Source organism: Triturus cristatus, chromosome 9, assembly GCF_964204655.1.
Source record: "Triturus cristatus chromosome 9, aTriCri1.1, whole genome shotgun sequence".
NCBI classification, from domain to species: Eukaryota; Metazoa; Chordata; class Amphibia; order Caudata; family Salamandridae; genus Triturus; species Triturus cristatus.
In genome coordinates, this window is record NC_140592.1 from 1,021,635,396 (window position 1) to 1,021,661,872 (window position 26,477).

Below are 26,477 nucleotides of genomic sequence, written 5' to 3' on the forward strand. Positions count from 1 at the left end.
CCCACTCAAACCGGACGTCTACCGGCACATTTTCTAAATGTCTTAAACACAAAATGCAGACACTTGGCTTATGCGATGCCTGGCGATCCCTTCACGCTACCACCAAAGACTACACATACTATTCTCATGTTCACCAGACGTACTCCAGGATAGACTACATATTCATAAGCCAAGCCCTGCTAGGGCCGCTTCAGGCGGCGCAGATTTTACCAATCTCAATCTCTGACCACAGCCTAATTACCATTGGCCTGGCCTGGAGCGGTCCTAAGTCAGGTACGTCTAGGTGGTATTTCCTGACGTCGCTCACACGGGACAAGGTACTGCGGGAGGAGCTTAGGGCTGCCATCACTGACTTCTTTACACTTAACAAACCGCAAGACACCTCCCCGCAGAATAATTGGGATGCCTTCAAGGCTGTGCTGTGGGGGAAATGCATCCAACTTAACGCAACGTTAAATAAGCAAAAAGCGAAAGAACGCACTTCTCTTGAACAGGAGCTAGAGACAGTTGAGCGAGCACACAAAGCTACACCCACACGTGCGCTGCAGCGACAACTTACTGCAGTCAGGGGAAAATTACGCTCTATTTACACTAATTGAGCGGAGTTCACCCTCTTGAGGCTGCGACAGACATCCTTTGCCCAAGGCGATAAGGTGGGTCATCACTTGGCAAGACAGCTCAGGGTGCAAAGGGAACGTGAATTCATTGGGGGCATACTAGACCAACACGGCCAACTCACCCACGACAATTCCACTAAAGCTAATGTTTTTGGGGAATTTTATGGGAACCTTTACCACGGTACCTCCTCTGATACGAACCTACAACAACATTATCTTGACTCCGTGACGCTCCCCCAGGTCCCCCCTGCAACCGTCGAAGCCTTAGACCTTCCTATCACTTTGGAAGAGGTGAGAAAAGCAATTTCTGGGCTTAAGCTGCACAAAGCCCCTGGACCCGATGGCCTCATGGCTCAGTTTTTTTAATGTTATGCCTCCGAGCTCATTCCACACCTCACCACCCTATTTCAGGAGATAGCGAAAGATGCTCGGGTATCTGCTACTATGGCTGAGGCTGTGATACCAGTAATCCCCAAACCCGGGAAGGACCCTCAACTTTGTGGTTTGTATATGCTCATAGCCCTTCTCAATCTTGATGTAAAGCTCTACTCCGCGATTTTAGCAGCTAGATTAGAAAATCTGATGCCGGACCTGATTCACCCAGACCAGTCTGGCTTTATAATAGGAAGACAAACACACGATAATATCAGGCGCACCCTTCATTTGATCGAGAAGGTGTCTAAATTCAAGATTCCGGCCATCCTGGTGGGCCTCGACGCGGAAAAGGCCTTCGACAGGGTGGACTGGTCATTCCTCTTTTTAACTATGCGGAAGTTCTGCTTTAGAGACGCCTTCCTTAACATGGTCAAGGCCAATTACCACTTCCCAAACTCTGGGGTTACAGTCAATGGCTATCCTTCTCTCCCCTTTGCTCTGAGCAGGGGCACCCGGCAGGGATGTCCTCTCTCCCCCCTCTTATTTGCTCTCAGTATTGAACCCCTTGTGGCAAAATTCCAGACTAATGACAAGATTCGGGGCATCCGTTTCAGCGGTATAGAGCACAAGGCATCTCTCTTTGCTGACGACATCCTGCTCACACTCACGGATCCTGTCACCTTGCTCCGGGCGGTTCAGGGAGAGTTGAAACATTTTGAACAGGTGGCCGGCTTTAAGGTGAACTTGTCCAAATCATCTATACTTAACCTTACACTTCCCAATGCTGAGGCGATTAGATTGAGGAGTCAGACATCTCTTCAATGGGCCAAACACTTGCTACTCTATTTGGGAGTCCATCTTACGGCCAATATCTTGGATCTCTATAAGGCTAATTACCCAGCTCTGGTGGTGCAAACACAACAAGATCTTAAGAGATGGTCTCCCCTTTACATTTCCTGGCTAGGACGAATCAACGCTGTTAAAATGTCGGTCCTGCCAACATTTTTATATTTATTTCAGGCCCTACCTATTGCTCTTGATCGGGGATTAATGCCGCACTTGTGCTCCTTACTTACCAACTTCATGTGGCAGGGGGGAGAGCTCGCCTTCCTTTTCATGTGCTGCGTCGGCCTCGAAGCAAAGGGGGATTGGCCCTACCGGACTTCGCATTATATTACCAGGCCGCGCAGCTGAGGGTGGTGACAGAGTGGACTGTGCCTGAGTCCGATAAACATTGGCTACATATCGATCGCTCGGTAATGGGACGATCTAATTAGGATGTCTTATGATATTCTAACATTTGAAACCTGCAAGAGAGAATTACTGATTCCCCACAGTGAACACTTGCATTACCTCCAGCTTAAACACTGGGGGTTATGCTCCCCCACGTTAGAGAGGCGGCTACTAGAGAGCTCTACTAGAGAGCTCACCGCCGCGGAGCGACTGGTCATACATAAGGCAGGCACTTCGAGAGGCGTCCTCTCCTCACTTTATGATATGTTGTTAACTACCTTGCACAATACCCGAGTGCGCTACATGTCCTTCTGGGAGCAGGTCTTGGGTAGGGACATCACTGAGGAGGAATGGAAACACGTTTGGGGCGACATCATTAAACACAACAAATCGATGGCATTAAGGGAAGCCCACTACAAGACGCTCCTTGACTGGTATCTATATCCTACTAAACTGCGACGAATCTTCCCTGATACCTCAGATCTCTGCTGGCGGGTATGTGGCCTCCAGGGGGATTTTCGCCACATTTGGTGGGACTGTCCGGTTATTCGACCTTTTTAGGAAGAAATCCTCTCCCATGTCAAAGATATGCTGGGCTACCCTATTCCAACTAGCATAGAGGGGGTTCTGCTGGGTGTTAGAGATCCGGCCCTTGAGCACCAAACAAAAGGCGATCATGTGGACCTGTCTGGGGGCGGCGAAACTCACCATAGCGGCTGCATGGAAAAAGAAAGATACTCCGGCAACATCAATGTGGTATTCCCGCTTATGGAGGATCTTCTCCATGGAATGTCTGGCAGACATCTTTAGAGACAATTACAAGGCCTTCGAATATAAGTGGGGCCCCCTAGTTACATACTTATCCCAAGGTTTGCCCTCTGCAGTATGTCCGCCTTCAGTAAGGGCTATGCACCTCTTTCAAGTCTAAACCACGCAAGGATGACATGTGACAGAGTACACCCCAGATATTTGAATGGAGGGCATATTGGTTTGTCTACTCTGCCCTGCGTCAGCACTCTTGATTAACGGTATTTCACTGTCCACCACCATCACCGATGGGGGTGGTGGTTCGGGGGGGGGTTACGTTTTGGTTAGGCGCTTGGCTGAAGACCCTCCTGGGGGAGTTTGTTATTTCAAAACTAGCATCTTTGACTTAGACTAGGGGGAGTGATATGATCCTAGGGCTGTATGAAACTGAGACCCACATAGCGAACTGTTTTGCAACCCAGGGGCCTGCGCGCCCTACTGTACCCATGATGTCCTTATGATTCTTGGTTTTTAATGCTCAATAAAAAGAATTTTGACCAAAAAAAAATACAGATCTGTTCTGTGCAGCATGCACATTAATCCTCTGTGATACTTTATCGCATGTCAAAACTGCCACTAGACCAATCTCTCTCTCCAGCAGGAACTTAATCACAAGAGTGTTATATATATATACATATAATCACTTTTTTAATACACAGGGAAACAACAAATGTATAAAAAAAATAAGGCCCCTGCAGTAATGAAACAACTCCGTCAGTAAAATATGGGAAGTATTGCAAAAATTATTTGAAATATTACAAATTGTTTATAGAACCATGTTTGTTGTTGTTCTTTCGTTTATGGACTTTTGTTTTCTAAACAGATTGATGCCTTATGGATACAGTTACTCTCAACTTTAGGTTTACATTTGCTCCAGCAGAACCATTTGTTATATATACCAAACAATATCCAGGTGCTGAGGAATACAGGGTTACAAAGCAAAAACCAAAGGAAATGATGGACGGAGTGTTGAACATTGCAAGCACTCACCCCCAGTCAACTGATCTGGGTTTAATCCATCACCGTTCTTTAGCCCACTCTGCCACCCCAGTTCAGACATGGCCATAAGCAAATCAGTCTGACCCTGTGCCTCATGGGAACAGTCCAGCTCGAACTGCCAAGCCATGTCTTCCCTGGACCGGAAACAAGCTTCCTAGGACCGGTTTCTGGCATTTCAGCCGCCTTCAGCCAGGCTTGCTTGAATCCAGTGGCAAAGTGAGCAAGGGACTCACGTCTGAGCATACCCTGCCAACTTATGGCGAACAAAGCAAAGCAAGAACGGTGATGGATTAAACCCAGATCAGTTGACTGGGGGTGAGTGCTTGCAATGTTCAACACTCCATCCATCATTTCCTTTGGTTCTTGCTTTGTTCGCCATAAGTTGGCAGGGTATGCTCAGACGTGAGTCCCTTGCTCACTTTGCCACTGGATTCAAGCAAGCCTGGCTGAAGGCGGCTGAAATGGCAGAAACCGGTCCTAGGAAGCTTGTTTCCAGTCCAGGGAAGACATGGCTTGGCAGTTCGAGCTGGACTGTTCCCATGAGGCACAGGGTCAGACTGATTTGCTTATGGCCATGTCTGAACTGGGGTGGCAGAGTGGGCTAAAGAACGGTGATGGATTAAACCCAGATCAGTTGACTGGGGGTGAGTGCTTGCAATGTTCAACACTCCGTCCATCATTTCCTTTGGTTTTTGAATACAGGGTTACCCCACTGAAGTTTGATCCTCCTTTTCTAAAGCACACGAAGGGTGAAAACAACAGCAGTTGGTTTTCATCCTGAATATGCAGAAGTGTCAACTAATTCCAGCCCAAGAGAGACTATTGATTGGAATGTTATTCAACACATAGACAAGGCATGCCTCCTGCCACAGAAGAGAATCGTGTCTCTCCAGTCTAATCGTCAAACACTTCCATTGCAGCCCCAGACATCCGCCATGTATTAGTTGTAAGTCCAGGGATTGATGTCATCCATGGCAGATGTTGTTCCCTGGTTCTAATTTCACCACAAGACATTGGTGGACCATTTCTTGGACCACTGATCTTTAACTTCCACTAATTAGGAAATCTATGTTAACCGCTAGGTTGCTCAGGGGTTAAATTGGTGGTTGAACGAAGACAATCTAGTGAAGTGGGATTACCTTTCAGTACCCCTGCCCAGACCATCTCACAAAGGATGCCAGTATCTAGGGGTGTGTTGCAGTCATAGAAGATTAGGAGGGGAAGGGTCCCTGGGTTGAAGAGGACTAGTTCCACTCATCAAATTGGAGGGAATCCACAGCTGTTGGAAAGGCAATTCAGTTTTTTCACCTTCAGTTGGATAGGAAACATATGGTTGGCAAGACAGTCAGGTAATATGGTCTTTTATGAATCAAGGGGGTGGAAGATGAACAAAGATGTACATCTTCTGGAGTCTCACATCTTCACCTGGACAGGGACTCGTTTGGTGGCACTGAACGATTTTTATGCGGGGGAGGTTAAACTTCCAAATGGTAGATATAAGTCCCAATTTTCCTCCTTCAATCATGTTTCATCTTGCTTGCCTTCAATTCAACCAAGTATGCACCTGTTACGGATAGACCTGTTCGCCTCTCCGGACACTGCCATGCTACCCATATTTTGAACCGAACTGAAATCTTCAGAGGCACTGTCAGTTTATACCTTGTCGGTTCCTTGGCCTCAAGACCATCCCCTCCTGAAGGTGCAACAGAAGATTTGGGGGGAGAGTCCGACAGTGATTTGGGTAATACCTCATTGGCCTCAACGTGCATGGTTTCCTATGTTATTTGACCTGTCCAAGGGAGATGTTTTCCATTTTCCACTCAGTCCATCTCCACTTCAGTTTCTAACTCTTCCTCTGGTTTAATTGCAGCACCTGGGGCTAACTGTCGGGAACTTGAGAGGAAGAATTTGAATAAGCTGGGCTGTTCAAAACAGGTGGACCTGGTAATACAATCATCACGGAAGCCATCTACTCTTTCAAAAAGCAGTGGGTCATTGAAAAATCAGTGTCTAATCAGAAACATGGATCCTATTTTGGAGGACCCAATCCCGATGCTAGAATTCTGAAGGGGTGGTTTCCTTGAAGGATTAGTCCTGTCTCGTCTTGCCACCAAGTGGGCTGCGGTAAGGGCTATTAGACATCTGTCTGGAGATCTAGCTGAAGTAGCGCCTTTGAGGTTGTTAAAACGTTTTAGGTTAAGAAAAGTAGTCCTTCCTGTACCAATTTATCAACTGGCCTAAAATGATTACAAAGGGATCCTTTTGAACCATTAAAAAATCCAAAATTGGTGTGGCTATCTGATCTGCAAAGGTGAACTTTCCTGTTGCCATTGTGTCTGCAAGACATAGGGAGCATTAGAGGCACTGGGGACCTCGTACCATTACTTAAATTGTTTCCCACAGAGTTAAAGCCAGAATGGAAAACTGTCCCGAAAATTAATTTAAAGTTCCGTGTGATGCAGGGCATAGTACATTCAGTCTTTCAGTTAGGGGAGAGTTTCATTTGTTGTTTGTCTAGTATCGTTCCGTGAAAACGAACAATGGTCTCCTCGTCTACTCTGAGCAGATGGATGCGCCAAACAATTTCTCAAGCTTATAAAGCAGTGAGGGAGATTCCTTTAAATAATATTCAGGGACCTCCATAACAGCAGCTTCAGCATTCTGAGCGGAAGCTAGTGGGATTTCCCTACAGGAGTTCTGTAGGGCTGCCACCTGGTCTTCTCTTTATGCTGTTCTTGCGCATTACAGGCTAGATCTCACTGAGGCTTTAACAGACAGCTTTGGGTCAGCTGTTGTAAAGTCAGCAGAGAATTAATTTTTGTTCTCAATAAATCATGATAATGTCAGATAGTCGATCCAAAGTGTATAATTAATGCTGTGCTTGGGACTTTCTCACACAGTAATGGCTGGGACAAAAAGCACAAATGAGGGGGTAACGAAACCTTTATTTACCAGTTAACTTCATTACCCCGAATCAGAGTCCTCCTTGCTCCAGTCATCATACCTCCCCTAAATGTGCACCGTCAATGATATATTTTTCTTATTTACAGGAATAGGTGGGAGGAAGGGGCCCTTTTGTGTTGTCCACAAAGAGCATAAACATAGTGAAAAGACTAGCCTGGTGATCTGTCTGTCTGGAGGACAGGGCCGCCTTACGCAGTAATGACTGGGACGAGGAGGATTCTGATTCAGGATAATGAAGTTTACTAGTAGGTAATGGTTTCAACAACCGTTTTTTGAGCGTGAATACAGAGGAACAGAAAGATTTTAAAGAGAATCCAAAGAAGATTCTGGTCTGGTCACCCACAAAGTGTTCCGGGGCAAAGTAACCTAGTCCTGACTAAAGCCCTGGGCCCCATGGCCATCAGGTTTTATGGCTGAAACATGTTGACTTATACACAGGTGTAGGATCATTATCTCTGTAGGCGCCCCCTTGTAATATAATTTTATTCATACCAGGAACACCATGAATAAAGGGATACCTTAGTGTTCCAAGGTATTAATATCCCACGTGCTCCCTCGAATAATGTCAAGCCCATCCTGGTTTTTAGGGACCAGGATGAGACCCGATGATGAAGCATGACACCAATAGGGTATGTGAGGGTCTATCAAACAACAATAAGGTCTTGTTAGATGGTTAGGGTCAAGCTTCAATTGTGTTTGTGAGTAATACCAGTACAGCTACCGGGTCAATGATTGAATGTATAGGATACCTTTGATGGAGTGAGCATCAACAGGGGAACCAGGCCAGAGACTGCTTTCCAGAAAAAATAATCTCATATTTTTCACTGTTAAGTTTCAGATCGTTTTCAGACAGCAGAGGCAAACATGTACTGTTGAAAAATCAAGCTTGTGTTATCTTATGATAGATATGATAATGAAAATCTCCCCCACTAACTTGACGGAAGGTTTGGATTCTTTTACAAGACCGAAGTCTCGATTATGACCAGTTTAAAACTGCAATGACATTACAAGAGATGTTATAGTTTTGTTTGAAATAAAAAGTTTTAAGAGTTGAGTCTCCAGACCAATCTGCTGTTTTAAGGATGTCTTCTAACCCTCCATCTAAAGTAAAGGCTTTAGAAGCAATACTCCTCCAAACGAATGGGCTCCAAATAAAGAAATATCCTTGCCTCCTCCTCCATGATCCATGTAACCCATCTAGCAAGAGTGGATGGAGAAACTGGAGCGAAAGGTTTTTGGAATGAGATCAGTAATTGGAATGCCCCTGAAGGACGAAAAGCGGCAGTTAGGGCTTTGTAACAACAAAGGCAAGAAATCACACGTAACTTTTCACAATAGTGAAAAATGGTGTACAAAAATTGAGGAGGTTTTCGATTTTGTATGTCTTCTACTAAAAAGTGTCACCTTTTGTGGACAAAAAGATTTGTTATCACTATCTAAAGCTTTACCATTGGATATTCGTCTATTCGTTTTGAGGCCAAGATAAAAGAAGAATCTAATTCCACTTTTAAATACCAGAGGGCTGAATACTTCGGTTTTGGAGGAATATTAAGTCAGATAGCTTTAAGAATCTGCAGACTAGGAAGTGTTTACCAACAAGTTTTCCTTTCTCTAAAATATAGACCGCAGAAATAGCTGATTGGTAGGAATTGATTTTTCTTTAAGCCTTACCAGACACATAAAGAAATACTAGAAAATTGACTACGTCTACCGCAGATGCAGATATGGGATTCATCCCCCTTTTCAAATACCAGCTAACCCAGGAAGCCCAGGTGTATTAATAACTGAATTGAGTGGAAGGAGACCAGAAATTGTTGATGCCAATGCTTCTGAGGAAAGACCTGAGACATGCCAGCTGATCTGAAATCCTCCATGTCATAAGACTAAGATGTTCCTGGAGAACTAGGTTGTGAGGTAGACCCCAAGGGTTTGTGAACAGTTGAGGGAATAGAAGAAGTAGTATTGGAATGGCTACAGAGTTTCAGAATTTGAGGGAACCACACTTGTGACTGACAAAGGAGTGTTATCATTAATGAGGCCAAGATTGCTTCTGACACATTGGAGGGTTCGGAGAATCATTGTAAAAGGAGGGAAAGTGCATGCTTGGAGAGAACTTCATTGTTGCAGAAAAGCGTCCACTGTTTCCGCTTCCAGATCTGGTTTCCAGCCGAAGGAGCGTGGAACCTTGTGGTTGAGACATATGGCGAATACATCAATCTGAGTGGGCCCCATAGATGGAGAATCTTCCAGAAAACTTTGGGATGAAGTGACCAATCGCTATCATCGTAGAGAAACCTGGAGCCCCGGTCCCCTACAGAGTTGGAAAGAACTAAGCGATATTCCACCTGAAGGATAATCCTTCTGTCTAGGCAATAGTTCCAGAAGTCTTTAGCCAAATACGCCAAACCTTTGGATCTGACCCCTCCCATCTTCATTATGTAACAGACTGCGGAAACAATGTCAATTTGCGGACCAATACAGCACTTTATCTTGGAGGTGGCCAAACATGTTACGGCAGAGGTACCTGCAAGCATTTCTAAGCAATTTATGGTTTAAGCAATTTTTATTGAAATTGCCATAAAACATAACAATACACCCAACTACAACCACCGGCCGGTGGGGAATCCGCAGGCAAAATCAAACTTTTATTAATAGAAGAGAGAAAGACAAGAGTCCTCCGTGGAGAGCAAACAAGAAGAGAAAACTACAGAAGATAGGAAAGGACATTCCACCCAGGGATTGTGACAGGGTTGGTAGGGATCTAGACTTGGGGGGCCGGCACGAGAGCCTCTGTATCCGTCACTGATGGCAAAGGGAAGCGTAGAATCCTAAAGTATCGGGGGCAGGTAAGCTCCACGAACTCTGAAGAGAGATACGCCACTGTGGAACCCCAGGTCTTATCAAATTTGGGCAATGTGTGGTGGAGCCCCACTGTGAGTCTCTCCATGCCCACTATGTCCCACATCCTATGTAGCCAGTCAAGCTGGGTGGGAACCTCCGGTGTACCCCATCTGGCCAGGAGAACCTGCGTGGCCGGCCCCAATGCTAACGTAATCGCCCTCCCCCTACAGGACCGAAGAGGGTATGTGAGTGGATTGGGCAAACCCAGCAAAATATAGCTGGGGAACCTAGGAAGGTCTGTGCTGTAGAGTTGATCAATGATAGGGAGGACAGCCTCCCAGAACGCCAGGACCTTGGGGCACTGCCAAAAAATGAGGGAAAGGGTACCCTCCTGTCCGCAGTCACGCCAACAGAGGCCGCTACTCCGGGGTTTCCATTTCGCGACCCTCGCCGGCGTGTAATACCAATAGTGTGCAATTTTTAGGAGCATCTCCTTCCCCGATGTGCTGCACGAGGATGCCCGGGCCCTATGTACTATGTCTGACCACTCCTTAGGCGAGAACTCCCTTCCCAATTCCGCCTCCCACCTACGCTGCGCTGGAGGCTTTGTCTGGCTGCTTGCCCTGTTAAGGAAACCATAGATATCCGACAGAAGGCGCTTAGTGGAGGTGCGGGTAATATACCAGACCTCAAATTTGGTGAGGAAGCAACCTGCGTGCGGGCGAATCTGCGGCTGCGTGACCCAATGGGGCAACGTCAGATACTGTCAATAGGCCATCTTAGGAATGCCATAATTTTCCACCAGCCGGGGGAAGTCTAAAACCTCTCATCAAAGAGGTCTCCAATGCGTTTGCACTGGGCTTCCTGCCAAGGCAAGTAGGAGTCACCCCTCGCTGCAGGGGGGAAATCCGGATTCCCAATGAAAGGGGTCAAGGGAGAGACCACAGAGGACAACCGGTACCGCTCCTGTACTTTGTCCCACACCCTCATGGTAGCACGAAGGACCGGGGAAAGATATGCCCCCAGTGGCCGATGGCGGCGAGGGAGCCAGGGAACTTTCCAAATGTGCATCCCTGCCACCCCCCTATCTATAAAACACCAGTGCTTTTCGGTTTCAAGCTGTTACCATTCTATCATCCAGTGCAGTTGCGCCGCTTCGTAATACCGCCCAAGATGGGGCACTTCAAGTCCCCTGTTGTCCTGTGCCAGGTAGGTGAGGTGTCGGGCCATCCGCGGGCGTTTCCCCCCCCCCCCCCTCCCCAGATAAACCCATTAACCAGCTGCTGCATTTGAGTCAACACCCCAGGGGGCGGGCAAAGCGGGAGCGTCTGCATAATATAGAGCAGGCGGGGCAAAAGCGTCATTTTCCCCAGCCAAGAAAAAGCATGCCTCTTCCAGGTGGTCAACTCCCTGCGGACCCCGTCAAGCGCCTTCGCATAGTTTACCTGTGCGGTCTTCGCAGTGGTGGAGAAAACCCTAATCCCCAAGTAGGTGATATCGGAGTCCGCCCAGGTGAACGGAAACTGGAGTGAGAGTTGTTGGCGAGCCGCCGCTGGTATGGTAAGACTCAAGGCCTCGGTCTTATGGAGGTTGATCTTAAACCCTGATGCCCAGCTAAAGGCTTCCACCTCCGCCAGCAGAGGTGGAAGGGATTTCTCCGGGTGGGCCAAAAAGAGGAGTACGTTGTCCGCATAGAGGGAGATCTTATGCACCCTACCCCCCATACGGATCCCAGTAACCGCAGGCAGCTGGCGCACCCTCTCCGCAAATGGCACCATATAGAGCGCGAAGAGAAGGGGTGAAAGAGGGCACCCCTGCCTCGTACCGCACCCCACCTTAAACGGCCGTGAGGCCACTCCATTGACGCGGACTCGTGCCTTTGGGGAATAGTAGACACAGTCTATCCACTGTTGGAATCTCTCCCACAAACCAAAATTACCAAGAACCTGGCACAGGTTGGGCCAGTGAACCCAGTCAAACGCCTTTTCGGGGTCCACCGAGAGGAGTAGTGTCGGTATCTGTGTCCTCTGTCTCTTGTCCAACAAGTGGCACAATCACCATGTTCCGTCTCCGCAGTTGCGTTCTGGGATGAAACCCGATTGATCCGGGTCCACCATGCCCGGCATATGGGGGGGCGAGTCTGGATGCCAAGATACCTGTGAAAATGTTCAGATCGATGTTAAGTAGTGATATGGGGCGGTACGAGGCGCACTCTTTGGGATCCTTCCCCGGTTTAGGGATGACCACCACTTCCGCCATGTCCATCGAGGGAGTCAGCTTCCCCGTGGCGCTGAAAGAGTTAAAAAGCCGCGCCAGAAGGGGGGCCAGTTCCGTTGAAAAGGCCTTATAAAACTCGACCGGGAAGCTATCATCTCCCGGGGCTTTACCCACTGCAAGTCGTTGAATGGCTCTCTGGACTTCGTCTAGGCTAATATCAGCCCCCAGTGCCGCCGCTTGGGGAACCTCCAGGGGAGTCACCGGCGCCGCCCGCACATAATCTCCCACCCCCACAGGATCCAGAGTCTCAGCGGAATATAAACCTCGGTAAAAGAACTCAAACTCCCGTGCTATGTCCTCGTCCTGTCGCAGGGTCTCCCCCCTGCGGTGCGCAACTCCGCCACCCAGCACGCAGCCGTCTCTGCCCGAAGGGCATGGGCCAGAAGCCTCCCCGCATTATTCCCCCCCTCATAATAGCGCTGCTTGGTGCGGAGTAGGGCATATTCGGCCCTGTCGAGGTCCAGTGCACGCAGCTGCTTCCTAGTCTGTGTAAGGAGCCTCCGCGTTTGGACCGCCTCCGAATGTAGGTGTACCCCTTCCAACTCCTTAATTTGGTCCTCCAGGTCGGCCTGCTTCGCTTTGTGATCCGCATTCAGACCCGCCACTATTGTTATGCATCTGCTGTGGAGGACTGCTTTCAGTGCATCCCAAAGGATGCCAATCTCCACCGACCCATTGTCATTGAGATCCAGGTAGGCTTGAATAGCCTCTCTGAGCGCGGTAACATGGGCCTCGCTGTGGAGCAATCCGTGATTCAACCGCCATCAGCCCCGCCCGGTGGGACCCCCAGGAAGGAGCAACTTCAGGGTCACCGGTGAGTGGTCCGAGAAGGCCGCCGCCGCCCCTATCGCCACCTCCACAGTAGAGGCCGTAATCCTAGGGGAGGTCCAAAATAGATCGATACGAGAATACGTTTGATGGGCCGCCGAAAAAAAGGTGTATTCCCGCGCCGTTGGAAAACGGTGACGCCACGCATCCACCAACCCAGCCTCCCCTAACCTCCGGAGCGTGGCCTAGGAGATCAAGCCGGTGGTCCCCACCCGAGGCGTTGACCTGTCAAGGGCCGCCACCGGGACGAGATTAATATCCCCCCAATGATAAGGTCCTTATCTGGAGAAGCCAATAAGGAGGTAAGCGCATCATGCAAGAAGGTCTCCTGCCTGTCATTAGGGCTATAAACGGAGGCTACCGTGTGTGTTCACTCCCCCATCAGCACCCGCAAGGCCAGGAGATGGCCCGCCACCTCCGCATGCGTACCTATAACCTTCCCCTGGAAATGGGTGGCCAGAAGAATGGCCACTCCAGCTTTCTTCCCGGACCCCGAGGAGAAGTATTGCCTGTCGAACCAGTGGGATCGGAGTCGTTTCCAGTCTACCCGCAACAGGTGCGTCTCTTGTAGTAAGCAAATATCACAGCCAGCCTCTCTCAACAGGGCAAGAAGCACGCACCGTTTAATAGGAGAGTGGAGTTCCCGTACATTGAAGCTCATTATCTTCACCTTATGTCTGGGCATAATACAACAAAAGTAGTGCCAACCAAAACCAATCCAAATCCCACCTGGCACCCAGCAAATAGGGGACAACTCCCACCTTTCCCCCCAACCCACCCGCGATACCCCACTCACCTGACTCCCCCCTCCCGGAGAATGGTCAATCGGTTCCATGGATGACAGGCCCATCGCCCCCGTAAACCTGTGCAGGAGTGGACCCCCACCTCCAGCCTGGCACCCCGCCAGCCCCTGGCAGGACCCACCCTCAAATTCTTCACAATGCTCCCCCCCCTCAAACATAATGCGCCTGCCCACCTTTCCACAGTGGCGCCTCCTGTGCTACCCCCCCTCGCTCAGCCCCACCATACAATACGTGGAATATCCCTACCTGCCCGCCGTCCGCTGATATGTGCCGCTGAGGTGGAAAAAGGGAGAAGAAGAGAGAAATAACTAACAAATGGGTGGAGAAGAAAAGCGGGAAAGAGTGGAGCAAGGTAAGCCGCAGATAAAAGAAAGAAAAGTAACAAAGATGTATCTGGAACTTCGTCCGTTCTGGACAAAACACAACCTCGTGCAGGGGTCCGTGTATCCAGCTGTCGGTCTCCACCATCCTGAAGGAGGGGCCCCCCCCACCAAGACCGATACAGCAAATCCGTGGCAACGGGCCCTTCGTGGCTACAGCAATATCAAGGGGCCTCAGCCGCCAAGAAAGCGCGGTGGCTTCAGTCGCCTGGACACTCCCGGCTCTGCAGCTGGCTGAGGAGGGTGCTCCTTTCCCGCTGAAGCTCCTCCTCCGAGGGTTTCGCCTGAGTGCCGTTTCTCGGGCCCCGTCTCCTGTGCACTCTTTGCCGCCTCCCAGTCGCCGGCGCTCCCGCCGCCGCCTCCTCCGAACCTGTTGGCACCTGCAGTGCGTCCCCTATGATAGTCGTCGCCTCCTGCACAGACCTCACTCCTCGTGTTTCATTCTTCCATACAAAAGTCAGGCGTAAGGGGTGCCCCCATCTGTACTTAATCCCCTGGTCACGGAGGACGGAGGTGACTAGGCGCAGCTCCCTGTGCCTCTGCAGGGTGAGAGGCGAGAAATCCTGGAATACCCCCACTTGTAGGCCCTCAAAGTCCACCGTGGAACGGTCACGTGTAGCGGCCATGATGATTTCCTTCTGTCTGAAAGAATGCAGGCACGTGAGAATGTCCTGTGGTTGGCCGGGGCCGAAGCGGGCCATCCAGCCCGATGTACGATCCAGGATGACCTCCGTATCGCTCAGTTCCGGGGCCATGTGTCGAAAAAGACGCAGAACCCAGTCCTCCAATTTGTCTCCATCCGCCAAGAGTGGAAAGCCCTTAATACGGATATTAGAGTGCCGGGAGCGATTCTCGAGGTCTTCCAGCTTGATGTACAACTCGTCGTTCCTTTCTCAAAGATCGATGAACTCCTGAGTCTGAAGCGTGAGCTCCTCCTCGCGCCTGTCGCCATTGCGTTCTAGAGTGTCCCCAAGGTCGCCAAGCTCCGTGCGCAGTTGCTTGACCTCAGAGGCCAGTTCCTGACGAAGGCCGGCAAAGTCCCCCCGAAGAGAGCCAAAAAGCTGTGTCAGGAATTCTTTTGTGATGGGCTCCGCTGCAGAGTCAGCCCCCAGATCCCCACCAGGGTCACTGGACTTTTTGCTGCTCGATTTTTGAAGCAGATCTTTAATGGAGGGATCCTTACTCATAGTGTCCCTCCTGTGTCTGGAGGTGGTCATAGCCACTGCAGGGCAGGCCCCAAGTGTAACAAGTCCAGGGGAAGAGGTGAGTATCCTGCCAATCGGCCATTCCTCAAAGAGCCTGTGCTGCGGGTGCCGAGCGGGGCCAGAGCCCGGCTGTCCCCCACCTCCACAGCACCGTAACTGACTCCTCGAATCCACAGGTATTGCCCCCACCAGGCGGGACGCCTCCAAGTCACCGCCGAAGGCGCGCCATCTCACAGCCAGCGGACCCAACAGCCAGGGCCTACAGCTCCCTCGGGGATCACGCCAGCAAGACCTCCGATGACTCATGCTCCGGTGGGAGGTGCCGATTTCGCACCCCCCTGTTCCACTCTGCCGTCGGGCCCAGGCCGCCAAGTGCGTCTCAGGCCATGCACTCACCCTGGACAGGCCGTGCTGCCCCGCTCCTGCGCCCAGGTCAAAAGCCTCCGCCACCATCGCCTCAGGCTCCCACGGGCCGCAGCACCAACTACCACAGCTCCGGGAGGGGGACAAAGGCTCAAAGTTCTGCTCCGCTTTCCCCAGCCGCCACCGCTGCGTACCTAAAAATGTCCGCCACGTGGAGTCCGGCTGTAGGCCTAGAGTTGGATTCTCCACCGCCAGGGAGGAACCAGAGAATATCCAGCGGCACCGCTACTCCGCCGCTAACACCACCACCTGCAGAGCGGCCACAGCATGTGATCTGGCGGGGGCCGCCGACCGTCCAGGGCCCGTCGCCGCAGGAGTCCGCTGCCCCGGGGCACTCCCGCGCCGTCACAGAACTCGCGGCCGGCCGCCGTGTTTCAAGTGCCGCGGCCAGTGGCCTGCCGCCTCAGCGTCCACACCTCTGTTGACTCCCCCGTGCAGCAGCCCCACGCACAGCCGTTCCGGCACCTCTCGGGTCCCGGTACCGCCAAGAAATGCCAAAAGTCGGCCTCGGTGACCGGAGCCCCAGAGGAAACGGTGCTACTCCGCCGCCATCTTGACCACGCCCCCATCTAAGCAATTTATATGATATTGAGTTTCTTCTGGAGACCATTTGCCTCCTGTTATAACATGACTGCATCGCCCCCTTCTGTTCTGCTGTTGTCTGACTCTAAAGCACAGGTCTTCAAACGGTGGGGCGCGCCCCCCTGGGGGGCGTGGATGGGTTCCCAGGGGGGCGCAAAGGCCTCTGTAAGCACATGTAAATGAAGACGCCTGGAAGTGCAGCATGTTTATTTGCTGCATTTCCAGGCTGTCTTCATTTTCTCCGAAGCCCTTAGAGTGCCGTGGGGCCAGAGGTCAGTGGGTGTGCTGCTGAGGGATCGGCTGGGCAGAGTCTGGAGTCTTATTAAGACTCCAGCACGCCTGAGTTTTTCACAGGTCTTTAAAGACCATTTGCATACCTTTGGAAACTGGTTACTGAGGCTTAGTTTTTTTTTCTTTTTCCAGTACCCCCTGGGCCCCGACTCTGCCTCTTTCTTACATTTGTATTGTAAATTTACTGCTGTAGTGTGAAAATGCATTTCATGAAAAGGAATATGAAAAAGGGTTGCCAATAGAAAAAATGCCAGCCATGTATGTTTAAAGAGCCTGCAAAGACATTGCTTTGATACTAAATAGGGTCTTAAATAAAAAAAAGTATGTATTCATTTGTAATTTGACTTTCTGTCCCTTTTATTTTCAGTCATGAAACATGTAGGCAGCTCTAGAACACATTTAAAAGTGCTATATTTACTTCTCTGAGTACGCACAGATAAGTGCTGAAAATAGGGCTTTAGGTGACTGTTTATTTTTGTACAGTCTGCAGCATCAAAATAATGAGTTGGCAACCCTAATCATAAGACTGGAAGTTTGCTGCAGGATCAGCACATTATTTCCTTCACCCTCGATTCCCTGGTTAATTCCATAATAGCAATAGTTTAATTTATATCTGAAACCCTACGCCCCGTCAATAACATGCTGATTAACTTCAAGTGTCTGGGAATTCACCCTGCATTCAGACAACTCACTCCTCATTCTCACCCTTCACGCTCACCCTGCACTCACAGCGCATAGTTATGGTTTTCCCGCATTTGCCACATAATCTATCGTCTGCTGCATAATTTGCAGATTAAAAAATGCAGCAACACATGTTACCTCACAGTGGAAGGCCCTTTCTAAAGGTTGACTGGTCACCTTTCTGTTGCTTATTGCTATATGTGGGTGTTAATGTAGTACTTATGAGGGGCAATAAAGGCCAGGACAATGTTAACAAGTGTAAAAATAGCAAAATAGTGCAGTACTGCTATCACAAAATATGCAGCATAATTCGCCTTTGCTTGCTGCAATAGTTAGTCAACCATGCTGCATAATTTGGCCTTCTCCTGCCGCATAATTCTAATGGCCCTGTTTCTAGTGCTATGAGGTCCCAGCCTGTGGCAGAAAGCACTGTGAATATGTAAGTCATTATTTTAAAACAGTATTTACATACTCTAAGCTAGACCGCTGCAAAATGATGCAGTGATTGAGATGAAACAAGTTCTTACAAAACATACTTTTTAGTAATAAGTAATCAAACAGTATCTAATGCAGACATTTTTGTAAGTGTCTCCACTATTCCAGATCCCAGCTGATAACTCCTTTACATTACATCTTAAAAAGAATAGATCTTTGCCACCATAAAGCTTTAAGCAGATCCACTGGAATTATTCAGCAGAAGAGGATAACATTATGCGGCAGGTTTGACTAAATTATGCAGCAAGAAAAGGTAAATTATGCGGCACAATGCGCCACATTTTGTGGTTAGCATTACTTCATTATTTTGTCATTTTAACTCAGGGTAACGCTGTCGGGGGAAATATTTCTCCTCATTAGTACCGGTGTGGCACCCAAATACAGCAGTAAGCAACTACAAGGTTACCAGTCAATCTTTGCAAAGGGCCTTCCACTGCTCCAGAACACTTTGTCACGCTTTAAGTAACTTTTGTTCCGTTTGAGCTAGACTCAAGATTTTTTTGTTGAAATCTGCAGATTATGTAGCAAATGCAGTACACTGATAATTATGTGGAAAACGCTGCTGCTGCTGCAGAAACTCATAATTCCATGGTTTCTTTTTTAACTTTCTGCACTACCACCCACACTTCGATTACAGGCAGAGGCATCTCAAAGTCAGTATTAACCATTCAGGGGCAGTTTTTTTGTGAAAGCTGAGTCCATGGGGTGGCAGGTAGAAGGCCAGCAGGGTGCATTCAGATGCAAAGCCCTAATCCTCTCGATCCTTGGGGCCTCACAGTAATGGTCTAGGAGACAGAGGAAAGGAGCGAGATTCATAGATATTGTCAAAGAGAAGGCCCAGAATAGGGAGCACTGTATGCGGACTCATTTTTATATTTACAAATGGCCAGAGACCGCTTCTTCAGAGAGATACCCCAAAGAAGGGTGCAATATAAGTGTTTTTTTGTTTTTTTTTAAAGGGATATTCATTAGTGAAGCTGGTACTGCTGCCAAGTGTGTAAGTGGCTACTGCTGGTTATCATAAAGGAGCAGATGCAGCTGGACTGGGGCCCAGGGATTTGAGGGGCCCACTGCATCACAATTATGACTGTCTACCTTTAAAAAAAAAAAGGGGCATCAGAGCTTATTGTCCTTTCAAGCATTAGGACAGAGGTGATGATCCATCATGGAGGGGAAGAGGTAAAAAAGGCAAAGGAGATAGCCTGCTACTCAGGACTGCAGTTATCATTTATGCAGCAGGTATAGTTGCATTGGGGTCAAAGAGTGTGAGGGGCTCACAACACCCCAATTATGTGGAGCAGTTTGTTTGGGATATCTGGTTTTGTTTTATGCTTTTGCTGTTTTATAAGTCTCATATTTGGTACAATTCATAAGCTATAGAAAATATATTCCTGAAATCATCTCATAAGCCCCGCTCTCTGCACGCAGGCATGTTCCTCCCGCTCCCCCAATGCTTGTCATAAAGTTTTGGAGGGGGGCCCGATCTCAAAACATTTTGCTTAGGGGGGGCTCAGAATAAAAATGTTTGAAGACCTCTGCTCTAAAGTAATATCTGGGGCCCAGCCAAAAATAGATTTTTTTATTCCAGACTTTCATCTGGGAGAGCCACCACTCTAACTCTTCCTTTGCCCCTACGGAAAAGGAAATTAACGCTAAATAGGGTAGGCCTCTGCACATATGACGAGCTTTCAAACATTGGAGCACCTAATAATTAAAAGAAGCAGGGAAGAGTGTATGCATGCCAATACTATTTCTGCCAATTGTTGGAGGGAACAGCTGCTTAATTTTACAAAACCCGAAACAAACCAGCTTGACGTTAGTGTATATATATTACATTTTTGACTGCCGATGGAAATCAAATGGGAGCTTACAGGGTCAATCCTAAATGAGAGGGGTATGGTTGGAGAAGCTCTGTTCAGAGATTGGAGTGACTTGTGCATCCTAACCTGTATACACATTGGCTGAATCAATATATTGTAATGATCTCAATTTTTGTTCATGAAAACCTTTTGTTACTCTCCAATAGTTTTTGGAAACCGATACTTTGAATAGGCACATACACCTCATATTATTATTCAGTTGTTGTGTTAAGTTCCAACCAAGCCAGTGGTACATCCATGGGATTCGGAGGAGCTCCTTCGTACGCTAATATTTTTATGAACAAATTTGAGATGGACCATATCCTGGAGAATCCTATATGGACAAAGGGAATTGTGATGTACAAAAGATACATCGATGATCTATTTGTAATATGGAAAGGATCTCGTCAAGAACTGGAAAATAATATTTGCACTTTAAACACTTATAATGACCGCATAAAATTCACTCATACTATTGAAGAGAAATCCATTGCTTTTCTAGATGTGAAAGTGAACTTCGATCAGAATCAAATCATCACTCAAGTCCACACTAAACAAACCGATAAAAATTCTTGCCTGTTATTCCAAAGTTTTCATCCTGAGGCGCTGAAGAAACACCTACCAACGTCTCAATACATCAGAATGAAACGCATCTCATCTAAGCAAGAAGACTTACAGCGAACTCTTGACGAACAAACTGAGAAGTATCGCCTAAGAGGCTACCCTGAGAATGTATTAAAGACTTCTCTAGACAAAGTGTCAAAACTTGCACGGGATGATTTACTGAAAGAAAAAACGACCAATCCTAAGAACAAAACTGTATGTGTTCTGAAATACTCAACGGAGTCATCCAAGATCAAAAAAGTAATTAACAAGCATTGGCGGATGATACAATTGGAACCCGATCTGAAAGATCTATATCAAGAGAATGTCACCTTCGCATTCCAAAGATCCAAAAACCTGAAAGAAATATTGAATTCTCCACAAAAAATCATGAAGCAATGGCATGGGATGTTACAGTGCCATAACTGTACACACTGCAGTAATGTCATCGTTGGTAATAAATTCAATCATCCAACTAAAGGTTACCCTATAACTCTCAATCATACCAGCACTTGTGACACGGCCAATTGTATTTACGTTATCAAATGCCCATGTGGCAAAGTATATGTGGGTCAAACAGAAAGAAAAATTAAAATCCGCATTACAGAACATAAGAGTAACATCAGACTAATGAACTTGAAGTCTTCTGTAGCTAACCATTGGATTGAGGCCAAACATCAAATTTCCCAACTCCGCTTCACCATCATTGAAACGATCACACAACGTCGAGACCTGGATCCCCATAAACAAAGACTGCAAGCTGAATATTTTTGGATCAAAAAACTGAACAGTTCCCATCCGTATGGGATGAATGATCGCATAGAACTATCATGTTTTTTATAATATGGCATTGGTAATGAGGAAGGTTCTGGCCTGAACATTCTAATTTAACCTGTTGTCAGTATTATGATTTGTATTTTGCCTTGATTTCGCATTTCAGCATGCACAATTGAACTTTTTCACTTTTTTCCTACCCTTCACTCTTTCTACACTTTTTTCAACTCTTTATTGCATCCAACACGGCGACATTTCCCGCAGTTCATCTCTTCGCGATCATGTGACACTCACGTTCACATAGTATACACTTTCATTGGCCCCTCATTCACACGTCACGATTACGTTTCTCCTCCTACATCAGGTGATCATGATTTCACGAGACTATTAGACCTATCAGATTCTCTGTAAGAATCGTTAGCGCGAAATTCAACTTTGACCGCAGAACCTCTACGGTAATCGAGACCCGTCGGTCCACAGTAAGTGTAACGTTAGGGTTATTAGCGCACGATATCAATTTATTTTTTACGATTCACACTATGCATTACCCTGCGCTCATTTTGCGCTGCTTGCTTTTTGTTATCCAAGATCGTTTCCCCTACACGCTATCATGTACTGCCTTACATTGTCATTCCTTTTTGATTCCGTTATTGCATTTCTGGTATTGTTTCCCATTCACTCCAATTCAAATGTGCATGAACTGTATTTTCACATATCATGTGATTTATGTACCTGTGTAGCATTCTTTCTTTGATGATTTCCGATCCTGTACCACACTTGTATGTTTATTGGCAATTCAAGCTTATTAAGTGCTGTGAACTTAATGGTCCCTCTTTCATTTCATTCTAGACCCCTGAAGAAGGGTCAGTCATGTGACCCGAAATGCATTGGGTGGATATATTATTTTGAATATTACGCTTGTTCTACATGAAGTGGATTATGGTCACGATGTTGAAGTGTTCAACGAGTATTTGAAACAAAATTCAGTGATTAAATCTTCTTGCTCAAATAAATTTTCCGAACTGTGAGAAGAAACCGCAGTGTTTCATTGTTTATAGAGCGCACTTGTTCCAGTGGGAAGGTGACACTCCCCACCACATTCTCTACAAGTTCCAAATAAGTATCATGCCTTTTCTGATGTTTTATGGAGTTGAAGCAACACAATTTACTACCTTATCAGAACGGCAGTGGTGCCAGTCACTTAGAGCATAGTGCTGTTGTCCTATTTGGGTGTATCTGATCTTTGAAGTGGAGGAATAAAAATAACCAATCTATCTCTTAACAGACTATTGCTCCCTCTCATTTTCCTGCAAGCCTTTCTTTTTTATACTTAAGAAGATAATAGCTCTGCATCAGACTATTTTCCAGAGCCTGAAGTTGTAGGAATTACCAAACAGTAATGGAGATGAGAGTGCATATGTTCCCTGCAGAACAGGATGCTGCAATCCTTGTCTGAGACTGTATGTTGGGCCTCCAATGCCTCCTTGATGCTCCTGGATAGCCTGGTGTGTCAGTGAATGCCTAGTATATGAGACATGGTGTAGACGTTGAGTGAAACGCAGAATGATATACTTTATTAACCTACACTTTAACATTCCCAGATATGGTGTTCATATATTTACAACCATATGGCAAATTGTTAATAAAAAGCCCGGAACATGGGTTGTTGCTCGTGCACACCAGCACTGAAAAGGTAAGGGAAACTGCAGGATGAGACTGCAGTAAAATTAAGGGAACATTCAAATGTTTCTAGCCGAAACCAGTAGAGAGATGGTCAAGAAAACAGAAGTTGGGTTATGGCCTTGTTCTGTGGATTTTAGGCACACACGATTCATTCTGTGGTTCACTTGTACTAATAGGAGGCAGAATCTGATGGCACAATCAATGTGTCTTTGATATGGTTACCTTGGGCCTTATTTAGAGTTTGGCGAACTAGACACTCCATCACAAATGCAGAAATCCTGTCCTTTGAAGTACAAGTACATTATAGCCTACATCACTTGGAATACCTTGGAAACTATATCTGCCATATTTGTGAGATAAGAGGCCATCTGTCAAACTGTAAATAAGGTCTGTAGTGTTTTAGACTTCTTTACTATTAATTTAGTGAAATATGTCGAATTTGGCTACAAAATTTGGATTATCTAGGTTCATCTTCAAGCTCACAGTTGGGATTAGGGGTCGCTGTCACCTGCTGGACTGAGACTTATGGTCTAATAGTAGCAGTAAAAACAAATGTATCATCCCTATAGCTCTGGTAAACCAGGCTAGACCTCAGTTACTACCAAATCACACTTAAACTAGTGATATCTTTATATCCCTGGGTTACAGCTATATAACAACACCACTTTTCTAAGGGGAGGTCCTGGCAATATGTTGATTAGAGGAGTTTTGAGCTTTTAAGTACAGTATCTCAAAGGTATAAGTGAAAACCTACAGATTCCAATGGTCCTGTATTTCAGAAGGACTCTGGGTGTTGATGAAGGCAGTTAGTGGTGTAACCTTTATTTATCTCAGATACATATGGTAATCACAATTAGGGCCCCCTGTTTTATGTTTTTTTAACATTTCCGTCTGTATTTATCCAAAAATAATTTTTGGGCCATCTTATTGGTATTTATACATATTTATTTTGTGTTTTGTGAATATATGGAGTCTTAAAATGGTATATTTCCACATGTATTTAACTGATAAACATGCACTCATACTTTGCTGCCTGTAGTGTTTTAGCAAATTAAGCAGCCAAATGTAGCACACCACTACACCTACGGGTAAATATCCGCATTATAATACAAATATGTTAACATACACCTGCATTTAGGGAAATCTCAACCTGTTTTTAACTTCCCATGCTGTCTATCTGCTCAGCTGTTGTCCTGGAACTTACAAAGAACAGCATGGAGAGTCGTCAAAAAGAAGCACAGTTTCCATATTTTTCCGCTTTTAAAAATAAATACACACAGGAAACACATTGTTTTCTGTCTGTGTTTATCTGTAAAAAATCTCTAAAAAATGGAAAACTGGGAGCCTTAATTATAATCACACAGTAATCTCTTGCCACACCACACGTAGAAGCAAGAAACTCAATAATATCATAAAAGATAGTGATAATTCCAGTAATTGTGCCAAGTAAAATGGACAGGTTCCACGTAGAACAGGAACAAGTATTTCAAGACATCCCAGGTCACCGAATGAGCGCCCTAACACGGCTTCTACGTACTCACCTCGCAGGATCTGAAAGCTGAACTGCAGTAGGGCCCTATTGTGCAGATGGTATATGTTGGCAAGCGTTTGCTTTTAGGAGGACATTCACCCTCCACTGCTGTCTCCCTGAAGATGAAGAGGGAAAGATTAAAGAGGCATCAGCTCTTCCCTCAAGTATGGATTCCTGGATCCCACAGACACAGGAGGAAGCTGGACCCACCCTCCCCATGTATACCTTTGGGGTCCAGAGTCCACTCAGAATAGGCACAGCTGGAACAGAAATTGATACCAGGTGTCTGGGGCGTGAGAAGGCGTCAGCTTGTGGGGCCTGCAGGTTGTTTGCATAGTGTGTTGCATTATTTCTCTAATGAATAGGAAAAAATAATACAAAAAGAACTATTGATGGACAGAATGCAGAACAATGTCATACATGCACCCCAGTACAGAGATCTGGGCCTAGGGAACAGGGTCAAGACTGATTTGCATATGGGTGGGTCCAAACTGGAATGGCATGGTGGGCAAAAAAAGATGGATTTAGGCCCAGATCTCTGTACTGGGTGAATGTATGACATTGTTCTGCATTCTGTCCATCAATAGTTCTTTTTGCAGGAAAAAATAATACACATTACATATTTTTATCTGGACTGAAGAGCCCTTAAAGGAATTAATAAAGGCGTATACCACAAAGAAGCAGGAAGATTAGCAGCGAATCGAAAGTGGATCTACATTCAAAGAAAAGTTCAGTCCAAAGTCAAGAAACGGAGAAACATAGCTGAAGAATTTTCCTGGAACTACACTTTAAGGATGAATCAAAGTTTGAGGAATTCCAGCGACATCCAGAAGAAGATCACAAGGCAAATGTTCTCTCAGAAAGGTGCTATAAAGTACCCTATACCCAAGACGTTTTTACGCCCATAGTACCTCCCACGTGCACGTTTCTTGTGACAAGTTAAGTATTTTGCGATAGCCGCTTCCATAGCGGATTCTGCAAAATGGCTGCATTTTCTTGGGTAATCTTCGCTCTCTCGTCATGAAAACAATGCAAGGGCCACAGTCACACAGGCCGGGTACGTGATCTAGTGGACACAATATGCCTCACCAGTTGCAATAACATCACGTGCATCCGCAGCGAGGGCAATAAAGAGCCCTTTGCATTCAATGTTTCCATCCTGGACCTCGGTCAGACTGAACAATCCAACAGTTTGGGATCAAGAGTGAGAGAGGAAGATCTAGGCGACTTGACAGTCTCATTTCTGTGCTGTCTAAGTATTTTATCTCCTCTTCCAGCTTTACTTAGGCGTCGCTATGGAGTTTGGGGTTGATACAGAAGTCTAATCTTGCCCAGCACTTCAAGAAAACTCAAATATAAAATGGAAGACCCCTCAATAAAAGTCAGTGACAAAGCTGAAGGTTTGAAAGAGGCCATTTGTACCCAACATCTACACTAGATGCTGACACATAGATTCCTGCTGACAACCTGAACAGGCAAGAAACTCATACATATTCAGCCTTGACTCAGCCCTGACAGACGGGGCTCTTGAGCGTCTAACATTTCCTCAGGAAGCGCTGAAACCTTTCACCATCCAGTTTGTGTGACTGAAACCACAAGAAATGCGGAAGAGTAGAGAACATGTCCCAGGGCAGATTACGATAGAGGACTATAATGTCCTGTATGTCTGTTAATCGTCACTCTGGGTATTTAGGACACTAAACGCTTTGATTAAATCACATTACGAATTTAGTGTACTGACCCCTGATTTTTTTAATTTTTTTTTATCAATTCTGTTTATTACACATAAAAAAGATAAAAATAAACAAAGGTCATGCGATACAGATATTCGGATTGCACATTTACAGGGAACAGAATCTGCCCAGGCGTTAGTGAGTTTCATTTCGCTAAAAGAGTTACAACAGCAGTACATGCAATTGATTTCAGTTCATCAAGTGTTCGTCAAGGGAGGGTATGATAGGAGGTTCACATACACCTCCCCGGTATACATTCCATTTAGTCCAACCCCTGAATTTATTGATGTTGACATTCTAAGTATTTGTCCCTTGACTTCATTCACATGGAGTATGTGTGTTGACACCAGCAGTGAGGGTTTTGAGAAAAGTACATTAGACCATGCGCTGCACAGATATGAAAGTAGCTGAGTGCTAGCTGTATTGTGAAAAGGATTAAGGACTATCTGAAGGTTGTAATATCACAGTGTGATCTGTGCTACTGCTGATGCCC

The 26,477-nt window shown here is 46.6% G+C and overlaps 1 long non-coding RNA gene across 1 annotated transcript in view; it reads left to right on the forward strand.

Moving 5' to 3' along the window:
* LOC146799249 (uncharacterized) overlaps positions 1-5,925 on the forward strand; it is a 61,642-nt gene extending 55,717 nt beyond the window's left edge. The window contains exon 3 of the long non-coding RNA XR_014969251.1: positions 5,902-5,925. This is a non-coding gene — a long non-coding RNA (uncharacterized LOC146799249). The remainder of the gene's footprint in view (positions 1-5,901) is intronic.
* The last annotated feature ends 20,552 nt before the right edge of the window (positions 5,926-26,477 follow it).